General features: G+C 40.2%; 1 long non-coding RNA gene across 2 annotated transcripts in view; it reads right to left on the bottom strand.

Annotated features, from left to right (window-relative positions):
* Positions 1 to 1,715: 1,715 nt before the first annotated feature.
* LOC126499300 (uncharacterized) overlaps positions 1,716 to 12,599 on the bottom strand; it is a 29,271-nt gene continuing 18,387 nt past the window's right edge. For both annotated transcript variants that reach the window (XR_007591057.1, XR_007591075.1), the window contains 2 exons: positions 7,096 to 7,278; positions 1,716 to 1,997 (listed from right to left, as the gene is read on the bottom strand). This is a non-coding gene — a long non-coding RNA (uncharacterized lncRNA). The remainder of the gene's footprint in view (positions 1,998 to 7,095; positions 7,279 to 12,599) is intronic.

Below are 12,599 nucleotides of genomic sequence, written 5' to 3'. Positions count from 1 at the left end.
GTGTGTGTGTGTGTGTGCATATCCACATGCCATTCACTCAGGAGAGCCAGAATAAAACATCAGGTATGCTCATATTTCACTTTTTTCCTTATTCTTTTGAGTCAGTCAGTTCTCAGCACCCTTGAGCTAAGCAAGCAGTCAACAGAACCGAACAGCCTCCTATTTCTGATGCTCATGGTGCTGGGGTTACAGGTACATGACTAGACCTGGTTCTTTACATGGGTTCTGGGGATTTGAACTCAGATCTTCATGCTTAAGCAGAAAGTATTCTTCCCACTGAGCCATCTCCCCAGCCCCACATTTTTCCTTTGTAATGTCCGGATGCCATTTAGCAGTTAACAAAGTAAATAGTGGTATTTCAACAGCAAGTCTTACACATAGGGTTGACTGTCTAAGGACTGAAGTCTTGAGCCAAGAGCAGTCTAGGAGTTCAGGACATTTTGAACAGTGAACAAAGAAATGGACACCGAGGAACAAAGAAAGACTGTGAGAGAATGGAAGTAAGCAATTATTGAAAGTAGGAAGCATCCTCTGGGACAGAGTGGCCTCTAAGTTGGTCTTTTATTAGGGCTCCTGGACCCTTTCCCTCTTTGATGTTCTCTTTCTCCCACTACTGCATCTCAGTCTGGATAGATCTTGAGGTTGAACCCCAGTCCAGGTGGGGGTTTAGCTCTCTTTCCATTCCAGCTTCTATATGAGAATGTAACCTTTCCCTCAGCCCTAGCCCCTGACTGCCTATTACAGGCTAACTCCTCACAATATCAGAATGGTCAAGGTCCAACAGTCAAACACAACTGTGTGTTACATGTTTGGTTGGCTCTGCCAATGGCTGACCCCAGATGTGCCTCCTGAAAAGTATGCTACCAAACTCATATCATGTGGTACAGTAACTACCCCCAAATTGAAACATCTCAACCTCATAATATTCTGTCCCAAGAGGAACATTTTAGTACTGGGTGGTTCTCCGCAAAGCCATAGTAGCCACTGCCTCAGTTTACCCCATCCATGAATCCAACCAACCACAGGTCAAAAATATTTAGAAAAGTGCTAAAATCACACAAGCTTACCTTAGTTATCATTTCCTAAACAATACATGCAGAAAACATTTCATGTCATACTTGCCTTGTGTCAGGCACCATGAGTAATCTAGGAATGACTTAAATCATATAGGAGGCTCTCTATAAACTTTGTTACATCAAAGACTTGAACATCTGCAGACACTGAAGGACAACTGTATTTTCAATTTTTGAAGTTCTAAACAATATTTCCTTTCTATTCTACAAATGAAGAAACTATTCTCCCAAGATCAAACGATTCTCCCAAGGATATATGGATAAGCAACCAACCAAGAACTGAACCTGGAGCCTCTAAAACTTTCTACCCTCTTTAACACTTGGTCTTTCTTCACTATAGCAGAAACTCAGAGGTTCACCAAAGTGTCTGTTCACTCTTTTAAGTACATCAGTTTATTTAAGACACTATAAGTTGCTATTAAACTATTATTGAAGTGTGCATATTAATTAAATTAAATTAAATAAGCTTCCTTTCACAAATACTTTGAAATTATAAATCCTTAGACAGACTCTGCCTTCAGCTTTCTACCCTGACAGATGCCAAGAGATGGAGAGCATGGCTCAGTAAAGTGTCTATAGCTCACAGACATCTATCAGAGCAGTGTGTTCAAAAAAATGGTCCAGACCATGGTGGGTTTTTTGAACATTTAATGTTAATTTTCAGTTGTGTGGTAGGGTGGAGTACAGTCACATGTATGTTCAGGGGCCTTCAGAGGCCAGAAGACAGTGCTGAAGCCCTTGGAGCTGGAGTTCATGACAGTGGTGGGCCTCTTCCCTATATGGATGATGGGAATCAGACTAGGATCCTCTGGAGCAACAAGCTGCATATGTTCTTAACCTTAACCACTGAGAAATCTCTCCTCCAGCCCAGAGTAGATGTTTACATTGAATCAATGTATTTCTTCAAAACATGCTCTTGAGGATCTGGAAAAGAAACAGTGTGAGTGAGGCTTAGGCGGACAAATTTATGCTTCACTCAGAACATTGTCTCTGAGTACTAACTAATCATGGGAAGAAAATGAGCCCTGGTGTTCAGCTCACTTGTCTGGAGAGTTTTGTCTCTTGTTGAAAAGAGGTTGGAATACTGAGCAGAGTTCTGAAAGCCTTGCAGGCTAGAGGGACAAACTTGCTCTGTTTAAAATAAACAAGCAAAAGGTACACACATGATAGAACCCCAGAGTTGAGATGTGGGAATAAGAGAAAACAGGAAATGGTTCAACCTTTGCCAGGATAAAATGCACCTTCTTGCCATGTTAAGAAATTTCTCTAATTATAATGGGATAATCTGGGAACACTGGTTTTCTCTGCCTCTTCCTAAAAGTACACAACTAGTAAGGTTTATGATGACCATAGTCTATGCCCCAAAATAATTTTAGTTTTTCATATACTTTGTTTAGCACAATAAAAAAAAACATCCAGGTAAGAAAACTGAGAAAGAATTTAGAGCTGCATGGAACCTAGATGAAAGGGGTCTCATGTGCAGACTTTAAATCTTTATTAAGATGCTAAATAAGGTTCCCAAGAAGCCAGGTGTTCTGGTGCAAATCTTTAATCCCAGCACACAGGAGGCAGAGACAAGTAGTTCCTGTGAGTTCAAGGCCAGCCTGGTCTAGATAGTGAATTCCAAAACTGCCAGGGTTACATAGGAAAACTGGTTCAAAAATATACAGACCTTGAAAGAACAATACCAACTCATATGAAAAAAAAAAGAATGCAGGATAGCCAAAACAATCTGTACAATCAAAGAACTTCTAGATGCAATACAATCCTGGACTTCAAACACTATTATAGAACTACAGTAATGTAAACAGCCTGGTATTGGCATAAAAACAGAAAAGAGGACCATTGGATCAAATAGAAGACCTGGATATAATCCACACACCTACAAACACCTGGTTTTTGACAAAGAAGCTAAAAATATAAAATGTAAAAAAAAGAAAGCATATTCAACAAATAGTGCTGGCATAACTGGATATCAGCATGCAGAAGAATGAAAATAGATCCATATCTATCACCATACACAAAACTCAAGTCCAAATGGATCAAAGACCTTAACAAACCACACTTAGCTTTATAGAAGAGAAAGTGGGAAGTACACTTGAACGCATTGGCACAGGAGACCACTTCCTAAATAGAACCCCAGTAGCACAGACACTGAGAGAAACAATAAATGGGACCCCCTGAAACTAAGAAGCTTCTGTAAAGCAAAGGATACAGTCAACAAGACAAAATGGCAGCCTACAGAATGGAAAAAGAACTTCACTAACCCCACATCAGAGGACTGATCTTCAAAATATACAAAGAACTCAAGAAACTTGACATCAAAATAACAAATAATCCAATAAAAAAAATGGGGTACAAACCTAAACAGAGAACTCTCAAAAGACAAATTTCAAAAGGCTGAAAGATACTTAAGAAAATGCTCAACATCCTTAGTCATCAGAGAAATGCAAATCAAAACAATTCTGAGATTCCATCTTACATCTGTCAGAATGGCCAAGATCAAAAACACTGATGACAGCTTATGCTAGAGAGGATATGGGCTAAAAGGAAAACTCCTTCATTGCTAGTGGAGTGCAAACTGGTTCATCCCCTTTGGATACCAGTATGACGATTTCTCAGAAAATTAGGCAACAACCTACTTCAAGACCCAGAAATACCACATCACATCTTTGTGGTATGATTGTGGTATGATGTAGAAATCTCCATGCTGATTTCCAAAGCCACTGTACAAGTTTGCACTCCCACCAGCAATGGAGGAGCATTTGTCACTATTGTGAAGGGTGATGTTTCTCTGATTTCTTTCTCAACCCGTTTATTATCTGTGTAAAAGAGGATCATTTAGGTTGTTTCCAGATTCTGGCTATGACTGTTATGAACATAGTTGAGCACATGTCTTTGTGGTACGATTGAGCACCCTTTGGATACCAAAAGTGGTATTGCCAGTACAAAGCATAAGAGATCTTCAAATTTCCTGCTTCATGGAAAAGTCTCCCAGATACTATTGGTGTGTAGGTTAAAATTGGATACCCCAAAGTTGCAGAAGAACTTTGGGTGACTGTCCAGGCAGTGAGATGTCTCTGTCAATTCTAGAGTTTTGAAAGTTGCTTACAATATGCTTCCTGTTTACTTAGGTAATATTATTACTTCTGGAGTCTTTGATGGAGTTGAAGAAAGATAGTTATAATCATAAAAGAAAGATTAGAAATAAAACTTTAGACCACAAAGATAGGATATATGATATTTTCTTTAACTTGCCAAATGTAAATGGTCTAAATATTGTAACTATAATTCTTGCTTAATAACTGTTTTGTTATATGTAATATTTCTATTTTAATGTTAAAAACCTTCCTTTTATTTAGAAAAGGGAGTGATGTGGGATTCCCCTCTGCATGCTGTGAATATGTTTTATTGCCATGAATTACAAGTTCAAGGTCATTCTAGGCAACTTAGACCCTGCCTGAAAAATAAAATGTAAAAGAAAAGGACTGGGATATAGCTCAATAGAAATTTTTTGGAGATAAAAATGGTTTTATCCTATGATTATGCTCTTTTGCATTCCCATGTCATATGTTTTTGCTTTAATGCTTTTAAACATTATATTTACTAGTCTACCAACATTCTGAAGTGAAAAGTATTCTGCAATTGCTTCTCTGTGCTTTTAAATATTGCTTAAATTTCAGGGAACAAGACATGATAAATATTTGGGATACTCCCCAGGTAGGGTTTCCTATCAATATAAATGTGACCGAGAGGATGCTGGGCACAGGAGTCTTTTCCAAGTGATGTGGTACCGAGTGATCAATTTGGGAGAGAGACCAGAAGAGGGTGTCAGATCCCCTAGAACTGGAGTTACAGGTGGCTGTGAACCAACAAGTAGGTTCTGGGAATTGAACCCTGATCCTGTGAAAGAGCAGCCAGTGCTCTAACCATGAAGCCAACTCTGTAGTCTCCAGATAAACAATGCTTTTTAATACCTATGTTTTATCAAACTTGATAAACTTTTCCCAATTAAAATACAAATAATATAAATATATCTTTATAATTCCTCTTTATTTTAAAGTTCACAAGTTTGACTTTGTGACAGTCACACAGGACCCTTCTCTTTCATGTGGTATTGCCACTGTTGTGAAGGCAATAACATTTAATGCTGAATTAACTATGTAGGAAACTCCATGATAACAATGAAATTAGAACACCTTCTCTTTGGGGAAATGAACTAATTCTCAAAAGCTGTCAGAAACCCAAAGGAAAGGAGAGAGCATTCTGAACTTCGGAAAGTAAATATCAAATTTAACGATAAGAGCATAGTTCATGGGAACAGCAGTAGGCAAGAGGTCAATGAACTAAAACTGAAATCTAAAACAGGATTGCAAATTGGGACAGAAGTCAAGCTAAAAAAAAAAAAGGTAAGCAAGCCTGTTGTTCAGACTTTCCACATAAGCCTGGAGCTTTTAGATAGTATTGGGCAATCCATCTCTTTGACAAAGGAGAGCTGACCAGTACCCTTGGCCTTTGGACGATGTCAATGTGAGTCAATAGGTTACTCCAAACTCATCAATCAAAAGACCACAACTGGCATTTTCATACTGCCAGTGCGATCTTTTCAATGTTATCCCAGAGATTTGGGATCAAACCAAAGCTCAAATTAATACAAAGTATTCCAGTGGGCAGAAAGAAGACAAAGCATACAGCTAAGCACAACTTTCCTCGCATTTGACTAACTAAACACAATCGTTCTGATTGGAACTTAGCATGTAGTCCCTGAATGAAAGCTGGTAAAATAGAGATGCCCCCACCACCACCATGCTTTGACAATCACTTCACAGAGACATTAAAGGTGAGCAGATCTCTCTCACCCGTGAGTAAAATGACCCCCAAGGGAGACTGAAAAACACTTCTGGCTGCTTATTCCACTTTTCTTTTCTCTTACAAATATTTGGTTCAGTAGCACATTCATAGATCCAAGTGTACAATAGTACTAGCAAAACTCCACCCATGGTCTGATCTGTGGAGATGTGTAAGCACACTACCAGCACCGCTACACCCTTCCTATGGAGAGCAGGCAAGATATCCCTATGGATAAGTTAGCTTGCTGCCTAGCCAATAGATCATGGTTTGGACCCTGGGACCTACCTGGTAGAAGAACCAACTCCTACAATGATTTCACACACACACACGCTGTATCATATGTGCACATGTACATGAGTGTGCACACACACAAAAAATAAATCAATAAAAATATAATAAATTTATAAATAAGCTTCCTTGTTATTCATTCAGAAATTTTTGCATATACAAACAAATGCAGTTATATCTTTCCAGTATCTCTTTGGAAAAACCTCTCCTCTCATGAGATGCTTATTTACCATGATCTTATTTTGGTTCTTTCTGCTGAATAGAAAGTTACAGTTGAGAAGTTGCAGTTAATATTGTTAGAAGACATTAAATGATAAGAAACCTAGCCATGCCTAGGTATTTGCACTAGTCTAAATACTTTGTAGATTCATATCCATTTGTCCTTAACAGACGCCTGTAACATGAATCTTATTATCAACACAATAATAAGAAATCTAAGAAGAAAATATTAACACGTTGCTACTTAAGTTGGCAGATGTCTGATCTCTCTTCTTTTGATGAGAGATTTCTGTCTCCTCCTTAATTTTTCTGTGACCTCTTCCAACAGCATCATCAGGCTAATATCTGCCCACCATGTTCCGCGACCTCCTAACAGAAGCACAGATTTTGAAGCCATAAATTCCCAGATTTTCTTGAAGTTTTACCACTCACTAGCTGTGTGAGCCTAGATTGTGTCTCTCTCTCTTAAAATAGAAATTGGGGGTAGGAAAAAGGACATTTGTTAAACTACAAAATTGACAAACCTCTGTAGATATTTGAAAATTAAAAATTTTCATTTTCTACTGCAAGTAGGCTCTCAAGTTTATTTATTTATTTGGGGGTGCTCTTTAAATATTCTATAGTGATTGATCAAAACTATTGTAATTTTCGTTTTTTTCCTTACCTCATGTCAGGATTGTTTACTCCAAGTACATTCATGAACAACCACAGGTGCTGCGTTCCCGATATCTCGGTGGAGACCTCCAAATGCCGATGTCTCTGTGGAGACCTCCAATTGCCGCACACCGCGCCCCCATGTCTGCACTCGGTGCGCTGGCACCCAGTTCCCAAGCTTCGGGCAAGGGGGCTGGAGGTTAAAATACACAAACACACACAAACAGAGAGACAGCAACACGGGTCATCCTTGAATTCCCCAAGAATGCCCCCTTTATTGTGTTCAGAGGCAAATTATATAGAGATAGCCACGCCCTGGCCAAACCCACCAGAAACCACTCTCCTGCCATCAGGAACTCGTGCAGGTCTCGTGCTCAGAGCAGCTGTAGGCACTCAGATCAGGGGATTACAAGAAATTCAGGATCTGGGGTCTCACTGCTCCCAGCACACAGGTGCACTTGCATAAAACACACAAAGCCAATGAAGAAGCAGGAATACACAAGGAAGCAAAAGAAGTTGTCATAAAAAAAATACAATAATCCAAATTTGAACATCTGATATATATGCTCAGCAGTAGAATGGAGCAGGCAGAAGAATTCATGAACTGGAAGATAAAACAACATTAATCATGGTATCAGAAAACAATAAAAAGAAAAAAGCACACAGGTACTAAATGGCAATATATCTGTGTGTGTGTGTATATATACATATGTGTATATATGTATGAAAAGAAAACATAAACAAAAGCTTATCATTATCATTCGCACAGTTGAAGTTCTGAAGAAGAAAAGGACCAAGATTTTAAAAACCACTTGTGACATCTCCCAAGAGAGATGTGGGCCTAGGGTGATGACTGAATTTGACTCCAGGTCAGGCCCACAAGGGTAGGAAGTTCTCCATTTCCCAGCAGCCCCAGCTATTGCTGTCCACCGGTCTTGACCTGGGTATGGCCTCTTGGTTCTTGGGGGAGATCCACATCTTGCAGGACAAAGTGGTCAGCCTTTTCTCTGAGACTCATGGTGTCAGCTGCCCCTCCCCTTACACCTACCACACTTTCTCCTCACTGTCATCCGTTGCTGTGGCTAGGTATGCTTAAGCCCAAATTTCTGCATGCCAACCCTGACAGTGTCGCCTAGGCTGGGGATTAACTCAGAACAAACCAACCATTAGCAAACAGTATGTGCGTCCTTAACTATTTACAATGTCCATTTGTCATCCTTTCTACACTATCAAGAGTGAGTGTGTCCTTTTAAAATGGTATATACCTATCCCCTTTAACCTTGGTCTTTTTGCTGTAGATAACGCTACATCATGGTGAGAGTTTATGCCAGAAGATGTCTGTGCCTTGTGTGTGTCAGAAGACACAAAAATAGCAGGTTCCCAATATCACCCTCAAAACATGACTCAGTGACCCAACTACTTTTTGCTATGCTTTGCCTCTTTTTTTTTCATGGTTTCTTGATTTTTTTAATTAATTTATTTATTTATTAAAGATTTCTGTCTCTTCCCCACCGCCGCCTCCCCTTTCCCTCCCCTCCCCCAATCAAGTCCCCCTCCCTCGTCAGCCCAAAAAGCAATCAGGGTTCTCTGCCCGGTGGGAAGTCCAAGGACCACCCACCTCCATCCAGGTCTAGTAAGGTGAGCATCCACGAAACTGCCTAGGCTCTCACGAAACCAATAGGTCCAGTAGAATCAAAAACCCGTTGCCATTGTTCTTGAGGTCTCAGTAGTCCTCCTTGTCCCGCTATGTTCAGCGAGACCAGTTTTGACCCAGGCTTTTTCAGACCCAGGCCAGCTGGCCTTGGTGAGTTCCTGATAGAACATCCCCATTGTCTCATTGTATGGGTGCACCCCTCGCGGTCCTGAGTTCCTTGCTTGTGCTCTCTCTCCTTCTGCTCCTGATTTGGACCTTGAGATTTCAGTCTGGTGCTCCATTGTGGGTCTCTGTCTCTGTCTCCTTTCATCGCCTGATGAAGTTTAATATTCAGGAGGATGCCTATATGATTTTCTTTGGGTTCTCCTTCTTATTTAGCTTCTCTAAGAACCCGAATTATAGGTTCAATGTCCTTTATTTATGGCTAGAAACCAAATATGAGTGAGAACATCCCATGTTCCTCTTTTTGGGTCTGGCTTACCTCACTCAGGATGGTGTTTTCTATTTCCATCCATTTGCCTGCAAACTTCAAGAAGTCCTTGTTTTTTACTGCTGAGTAGTACTCTAATATGTATATATTCCATACTTTCTTCATCCATTCTTCCAAATAATTCTTTGACAATGCCATGCATGTATGCAATATGTTCTGGTCACACTCAGTATCCCAACTCTTTCTTATCCTCCTTCCCACTTTCTTATCCTCTTCCCACTATCATGTCTTTTTTGGTTTTGACTTTGTTTTGTGACCCACTGAGTTTAGCCAGGGCCACCACTTATGCATGGGTGTGGAACCATCTCTCAAGCATGACTAACTCACTAATGGCACCATCACTGAACACAATGAGTCCTCCTTAACTAGTATCCACCATCTGCCAATGGCTCCCAAGGAAGAGGCTGGTAATTTTAATGATTTTATCATCTCCCAACCATTCCAGGAGCACATAAGCATCTGTGGGACATTTATCCAAGCCATGACATCAGGAGATGCCTGACTTCTCAAACCCAGCCTAGAGCCTGGCAAAGACTGCCTCAACAATGTTGCATGAATTAATGAATGAATGGATTATGAAATAGTTTCCATTTAAATTACTGCCTTCTTTCTGGCCTTTCAGTACCAATCCAATCAATACCTTATTGTGCCTGACCTGATAATGAGGCAACACTTAACAGACCTTGTCCAATGTCCTAAATAAACATTCAGTAATTGCTGTGACGTGTTCTAGTCGCTTTCTGTTGCTGTGATAGACGTCATGCCCCAAAGCAACTTCCAGAGGAAAGGGCTCACTTCTACATCACAGGAAGCCATTTAGTGGCATAAAGGAAAGAACCCAAACAGGAGCCTGGAGGCAGGACCTGAAGCAGAAACACAGAGGAGTCCTGCCCAGTGTTGTTCCTCCTGTCTTGCTCAGCCTGCTTTCTTTCTTTCTTTTTTTTAATAATCTTTTTTTTATTTTATAGACTGTCTCAGTTCCCTCTCCCTCCTCTCCTGCCACTCTTCCTGCCCCCTCACCTCCCCACCCCCCCTCACCCCCACTCCCCCTCTTTCTTATATGACCCAGAGGTCTGGGGCCTCCCACATGATCATTAATGAAAAAAAAGTACCTCAGACATGCCCCCAGGCCAATCCAATGGAAACAGTTCCTCAACTGAAGTTTCCTCTTCCGAGATGATGCATGTTTGTGGCAAGTTAACTCCTTCACAGTTGTATCACATGGAATCGTCCTCAACTTTCTCTCCCAATAAACTATAACATATTTATCTAAGATTATATTAATCTGAGCCAAGCAGTGGTGGTACATGCCTTTAATCCCAGCACTTGGCAGGAAGAAACAGGCAGCTCTCTGTGAGTTCAAAGCCAGCCTGGTCTGGTCTACAGAGGAAGTTCTAGGACAGTCAAGGCTATACAAAAAAAAAAAAAAAATCATGTCTTGAAAACCAAATAAAACCAAACCAAAACAAAAAGATTATATTAATCCAGGATGGGAATAGAGTCAGCAGCTAATAGCACAAGCTGCTCTTTCAGAGGACCAGATACTGGTGCCCAGCTCTGGGGTATCAATGCCCTCTTATGAACCCTCATGCACTCACACTCAAATACACATATACACATGATTGAAAATAGGCAGACAGCAATGGCATATACCTTTAGTTCAGGTACTCAGGAAGTAGAGGCAAGCAAATCTCCTAGTTTGAGGTCATCCAAGTCTATAGAACAAGTTCTAGGACAGCAAGGACCACACAGAGAAGCTCTGACTCAATAAATTAATGAAGTAAATAAATAAGTAATTTTTAAAGGGTATGTAAGTCAGCATAACCTAACTTTAAACAAGTATATTTACATACAAAGTACTTGATAAGCAGTAGCTGTAATTTTTAGCTGTCTTTTATTAATTAAAATTATTAATTAAAACATTAATTAATATTTACTTCTTTCTCAATTTATTCTAGCTTACCTCCCGCATCTAAATTCTAGTTCTTGGAGGAGTCATGGTTCTATCAGACACGTCCCTCTTTATCTGACAAGTGATTTCTCTCTGATGTAACCTTCATGCTGTTGTCATATCAGTTCCAACCCTGCATTTATTATCTATCATTTTATCCCCGAGGTCAGCACAGTATTCGGCATGTTACAGTGCCCATCACTGCTTGTTAGGGGGACGAAGGGGAAGAAGGGGAGCTATGCTAAACCAGCCAGTTAAAGTCTCAAAACCGTGCATGGTGTCTCTCTGTAGGATCCATATCCAGGTCCCTGTGCTGCACAGGTATTTAAGTAGGGCACTTGATTTGAGGATAGTATATGAATCTGCCACGTAAGTCTCCGAGGAAACTCAAGTGTGTGTCTCTGAAGGACTCAGCCCCGTTAGGTGTTAAAGAAAACTCTTTCATCTGGCTCCTAATCTCCCTCACACTCTGTCCTGAATCAACCCCCCCCCCCATCACCAGATCCTGTGCCACCCCAGCCTCTCAAACTCACACGTGTCTACTGCATCCTTTCCAACTCCCTCACCAATAAATAACTCCAGCTGTTTGGATGACGTTGGTGCCTTGATGTCTTTCTGTCTTTGGAAGTAATTCCCGGTTTAACCTCATCCATCTCAGCCAGGAATCTTACCTCATGTTTCAAATCACTGCCACTCAGAGAAGTGCCAGCGATGAAGAGGGAGGCCAACTCCTAACACTTAGAGCCTCAGGTTTAGAGGAAAATATTTATAGCTATTGCTGAGTTAGATCAAATAATTCTTAAAGGAAAGCACCACTATCAAGAAATATAATTCTACTGAATTCTTTATTTTCTCTTGGGGTTTTTTCTTTGTTTGTTTGTTTGTTATCTTGGAGGCTAAGCTGGTCTCAAATTTATTGTGTTAGGATGACCTTGGACTCCTCCTCTCCTTGCATCCACTTCCTACTAAACTGTTTTATTTGTGTAGTTTTCTGAATGGTTAAAATTTCCTCACAAGATTTGAGAAGAGTTTTCTGTTTTATAAGGTTTTTTTTTTTTCCTATCTGAATTGTAGCCTCTTCTAGTGATAATTCTTGCTTTTACCATTTAGGAATAAGAAATATAACCTAATTGTGAAATCTGTGCCTTCACATAGAAACATACTTTTCATCTGCAATCTGAGAAAATTTCATAGACTCCTCCTCTTACTATAAAATTTCCACAAATAAACTCCATACTCTCCAGTCCCCCACCCAAGGCCTTTGAACAGCAAAGGCTACCAGCGTCTTCAGTGAGAGATGATCCACGGTGGAACAATGGAAACAATGATTCTCTATTTAAGTTCATCTCGGAAAATGGGAGTCCTAACTGATGCTTTTTAAATTTGACAATCTTCACTTTTAGTGATATGTATGTATAT

The sequence above is a fragment of the Alexandromys fortis genome, unplaced genomic scaffold (genome assembly GCF_014885135.2).
Source record: "Alexandromys fortis isolate MF-2015 unplaced genomic scaffold, M_Fortis_MF-2015_v1.1 scaffold_19, whole genome shotgun sequence".
NCBI classification, from domain to species: Eukaryota; Metazoa; Chordata; class Mammalia; order Rodentia; family Cricetidae; genus Alexandromys; species Alexandromys fortis.
The sequence above is the reverse complement of the archived record's forward strand: the minus strand, read 5'-3'. Positions and strand labels throughout refer to the sequence as shown.